Raw genomic sequence first — 5,563 nt, 5'->3', positions numbered from 1 at the left:
GGGGGGGAATCCTACTCCCAGAGGGAGTAGGACTCTCCTGGCGCGCCTCCTCTAGGCCGGCCGCACCCCCCTCTAGTCCTTTATATACGGAGGCAGAGGCACCCCAGAGACACACAAGTTGATCCACGTGATCTTTTCCTTAGCCATGTGCGGCGCCCCAGCCACCATAGTCCTCGATAATATTGTAGCGGTGCTTAGGCGAAGCCCTGCAGCAGTAGTACATCAAGATCGTCACCACGCCGTCGTGCTGACGGAACTCTTCCCCGACACTTTACTGGATCGGAGTCCGGGGATCGTCATCGAGCTGAACGTGTGCTAGAACTCGGAGGTGCCGTAGTTTCGGTGCTTGATCGGTCAGGCCGTGAAGACGTACGACTACATCAACCAAACGCTTCCGTTATCGATCTACAAAGGGTACGTAGATCACACTCTCCCCTCGTTGCTATGCATCACCATGATCTTGTGTGTGCGTAGGAAATTTTTTGAAATTACTACGAAACCCAACAGTGCCATCCGAGCCTAGGTTTTATATGTTGATGTTATATGCACGAGTAGAACACAAGTGAGTTGTGGGCGATATAAGTCATACTGCTTACCAGCATGTCATACTTTGGTTCAGCGGTATTGTTGGACGAAGCGGCCCGGACCGACATTACGCGTACGCTTACGCGAGACCGGTTCTCCCGACGTGCTTTGCACATAGGTGGCTTGCGGGTGACAGTTTCTCCAACTTTAGTTGAATCGAGTGTGGCTACGCCCGGTCCTTGCGAAGGTTAAAACAGCACCAACTTGACAAACTATCGTTGTGGTTTTGATGCATAGGTAAGATTATTTCTTGCTTAAGCCCGTAGCAGCCACGTAAAACTTGCAACAACAAAGTAGAGGACGTCTAACTTGTTTTTGCAGGGCATGTTGTGATGTGATATGGTCAAGACATGATGCTAAATTTTATTGTATGAGATGATCATGTTTTGTAACCGAGTTATCGGCAACTGGCAGGAGCCCTATGGTTGTCGCTTTATTGTATGCAATGCAATCGCGCTGTAATGCTTTACTTTATCACTAAACGGTAGCGATAGTCATGGAAGCACAAGCTCGGCGAGACGACAACAATTCTACGATGGAGATCAAGGTGTCGCGCCGGTGACGATGGTGATCACGATAGTGCTTCGGAGATGGAGATCACAAGCACAAGATGATGATGGCCATATCATATCACTTATATTGATTGCATGTGTTGTTTATCTTTTATGCATCTTATCTTGCTTTGATTGACGGTAGCATTATAAGATGATCTCTCACTAAATTATCAAGTAGTGTTCTCCCTGAGTATGCACCGTTGCAAAAGTTCTTCATGCTGAGACACCACGTGATGATCGGGTGTGATAGGCTCTACGTTCAAATACAACGGGTGCAAAACAGTTGCACACGCGGAATACTCAGGTTAAACTTGACGAGCCAAGCATATACAGATATGGCCTCAGAACACGGAGACCGAAAGGTCGAGCGTGAATCATATAGTAGATATGATCAACATAAAGAAGTTCACCAATGAAACTACTCCATCTCACGTGATGATCGGACATGGTTTAGTTGATTTGGATCACGTAATCACTTAGAAGATTAGACGGATGTCTATCTAAGTGGGAGTTCTTTAAGTAAAATTAACTGAACTTAAATTTATCTTGAAACTTAGTTCCTGATAGTATCTTGCTTGTTTATGTTTGATTGTAGATAGATGGCTCGTGCTGTTGTTCCATTGAATTTTAATGCGTTCCTTGAGAAAGCAAAGTTGAAAGATGATGGTAGCAATTACGCGGACTGGCTCCGTAACTTGAGGATTATCCCCATTGCTGCACAGAAGAATTACGTCCTGGAAGCACCGCTGGGTGCCAGGCCTGCTGCAGGAGCAACGCTGGATGTTATGAACGTCTGGTAGAGCAAAGCTGATGACTACTCAATAGTTCAGTGTTCCATGCTTTACGGTTTAGAATCGGGACTTCAACGACGTTTTGAACGTCATGGAGCATATGAGATGTTCCAGGAGTTGAAGTTAATATTTCAAGCAAATGCCCGGATTAAGAGATACGAAGTCTCCAATAAGTTCTATAGCTGCAAGATGGAGGAGAACAGTTCTGTCAGTGAGCATATACTCAAAATGTCTGGGTATAATAATCACTTGATTCAATTGGGAGTTAATCTTCTAGATGATTGCGTCATTGACAGAATTCTCCAATCACTGCCACCAAGCTACAAGAGCTTCGTGATGAACTATAATCTGCAAGGGATGAATAAGACTATTCCCAAGCTCTTCGCAATGCTGAAAGCTGCGGAGGTAGAAATCAAGAAGGAGCATCAAGTGTTGATGGTCAACAAGACAACTAGTTTCAAGAAAAAGGGCAAAGGGAAGAAGAAGGGGAACTTCAAAAAGAACAGCAAGCAAGTTGCTACTCAAGAGAAGAAACCCAAACCTGGACCTAAGCCTGAAACTGAGTGCTTCTATTGCAAGCAGACTGGTCACTGGAAGCGGAACTGCCCCAAGTATTTGGCGGATAAGAAGGATGGCAAGGTGAACAAAGGTATATGTGATATACATGTTATTGATGTGTACCTTACTAATGCTCACAGTAGCACATGGGTATTTGATACTGGTTCTGTTGCTAATATTTGCAACTCGAAACAGGGACTACGAATTAAGCGAAGATTGGCTAAGGACAAGGTGACGATGCGCGTGGGAAACGGTTCCAAAGTCGATGTGATCGCAGTCGGCACGCTACCTCTACATCTACCTTCGGGATTAATATTAGACCTAAATAATTGTTATTTGGTGCCAGCGTTAAGCATGAACATTATATCTGGATCTTGTTTGATGCGAGACGGTTATTCATTTAAATCAGAGAATAATGGTTGTTCTATTTATATGAATAATATCTTTTATGGTCATGCACCCTTGAAGAGTGGTCTATTCTTATTGAATCTCGATAGTAGTAACACACATATTCATAATGTTGAAGCCAAAAGATGCAGAGTTGATAATGATAGTGCAACTTATTTGTGGCACTGCCGTTTAGGTCATATCGGTGTAAAGCGCATGAAGAAACTACATTCTGATGGGCTTTTGGAACCACTTGATTATTAATCACTTGGTACTTGCGAACCGTGCCTCATGGGTAAGATGACTAAAACGCCGTTCTCCGGTTCTATGGAGAGAGCAACAGATTTGTTGGAAATCATACATACAGATGTATGTGGTCCGATGAATATTGAGGCTCGTGGCGGATATCGTTATTTTCTCACCTTCACAGATGATTTGAGCAGATATGGGTATATCTACTTAATGAAACATAAGTCTGAAACATTTGAAAAGTTCAAAGAATTTCAGAGTGAAGTTGAAAATCATCATAACAAGAAAATAAAGTTTCTACGATCTGATCGTGGAGGAGAATATTTGAGTTACGAGTTTGGTGTACATTTGAAAAATTGTGGAATAGTTTCGCAACTCACGCCACCCGGAACACCACAGCGTAATGGTGTGTCCGAACGTCGTAATTGTACTTTACTAGATATGGTGCGATCTATGATGTCTCTTAGTGATTTACCGCTATCGTTTTGGGGATACGCTCTAGAGACGGCCGCATTCACGTTAAATAGGGCACCATCAAAATCCGTTGAGACGACGCCTTATGAACTGTGGTTTGGCAAGAAACCAAAGTTGTCGTTTCTGAAAGTTTGGGGCTGCGATGCTTATGTGAAAAAGCTTCAACCTGATAAGCTCGAACCCAAATCGGAGAAATGTGTCTTCATAGGATATCCAAAGGAGACTATTGGATACACCTTCTATCACAGATCCGAAGGCAAGACTTTTGTTGCTAAGTTCGGAAATTTTCTAGAGAAGGAGTTTCTCTCGAAAGAAGTGAGTGGGAGGAAAGTAGAACTTGACAAGGTAACTGTACCTGCTCCCTTATTGGAAAGTAGTACATCACAGAAAACTGTTTCTGTGACACCTACACCAGTTAGTGAGGAAGCTAATGATGATGATCATGAAACTTCAGAACAAGATACTACTAAACCTCGTAGATCAACCAGAGTAAGATCCGCACCAGAGTGGTACGGTAATCCTGTTCTGGAAGTCATGCTACTAGATCATGATGAACCTACGAACTATGAAGAAGCGATGGTGAGCCCAGATTCCGCAAAGTGGCTTGAAGCCATGAAATCTGAGATGGGATCCATGTATGAGAACAAAGTATGGACTTTGGTTGACTTGCCCGATGATCGGCAAGCAATTGAGAATAAATGGATCTTCAAGAAGAAGACTGACGCTGACGGTAATATTACTATCTACAAAGCTCGACTTGTCGCAAAAGGTTTTCGGCAAGTTCAAGGGATTGACTACGATGAGACCTTCTCACCCATAGCGATGCTTAAGTCCGTCCGAATCATGTTAGCAATTGCCGCATTTTATGATTATGAAATTTGGCAGATGGATGTCAAAACTGCATTCCTGAATGGATTTCTAGAAGAAGAGTTGTATATGATGCAACCAGAAGGTTTTGTCGATCCAAAGGGAGCTAACAAAGTGTGCAAGCTCCAGCGATCCATTTATGGACTGGTGCAAGCCTCTCGGAGTTGGAATAAACGTTTTGATAGTGTGATCAAAGCATTTGGTTTTATACAGACTTTTGGAGAAGCCTATATTTACAAGAAAGTGAGTGGGAGCTCTGTGGCATTTCTGATATTATATGTGGATGACATATTACTAATTGGAAATGATGTAGAATTTCTAGATAGCATAAAGGGATATTTGAATAAGAGTTTTTCAATGAAAGACCTCGGTGAAGCTGCTTACATATTAGGCATTAAGATCTATAGAGATAGATCAAGACGCTTAATTGGACTTTCACAAACCACATACCTTGACAAAGTTTTGAAGAAGTTCAAAATGGATCAAGCAAAGAAAGGATTCTTGCCTGTGTTACAAGGTGTGAAGTTGAGTAAGACTCAATGCCCGACCACTGCAGAAGATAGAGAGAAGATGAAAGATGTTCCCTATGCTTTAGCCATAGGATCTATCATGTATGCAATGCTGTGTACCAGACCTGATGTGTGCCTTGCTATAAGTATAGCAGGGAGGTACCAAAGTAATCTAGGAGTGGATCACTGGACAGCGGTCAAGAACATCCTGAAATACCTGAAAAGGACTAAGGATATGTTTCTCATATATGGAGGTGACAAAGAGCTCATCGTAAAAGGTTACGTTGATGCAAGCTTTGACACTGATCCGGACGATTCTAAATCGCAAACCGAATACGTGTTTACATTAAATGGTGGAGCTGTCACTTGGTGCAGTTCTAAACAAAGCATTGTAGTGGGATCTACATGTGAAGCGGAGTACATAGCTGCTTCGGAAGCAGCAAATGAAGGAGTCTGGATGAAGGAGTTCATATCCGATCTAGGTGTCATACCTGGTGCATCGGGTCCAATGAAAATCTTTTGTGATAATACTGGTGCAATTGCCTTGGCAAAGGAATCCAGATTTCACAAGAGAACCAAGCACATCAAG

Source organism: Triticum dicoccoides, chromosome 6A (genome assembly GCF_002162155.2).
Source record: "Triticum dicoccoides isolate Atlit2015 ecotype Zavitan chromosome 6A, WEW_v2.0, whole genome shotgun sequence".
In the NCBI taxonomy this organism is placed as follows: domain Eukaryota; kingdom Viridiplantae; phylum Streptophyta; class Magnoliopsida; order Poales; family Poaceae; genus Triticum; species Triticum dicoccoides.
This window is presented reverse-complemented; position numbering follows the sequence as displayed.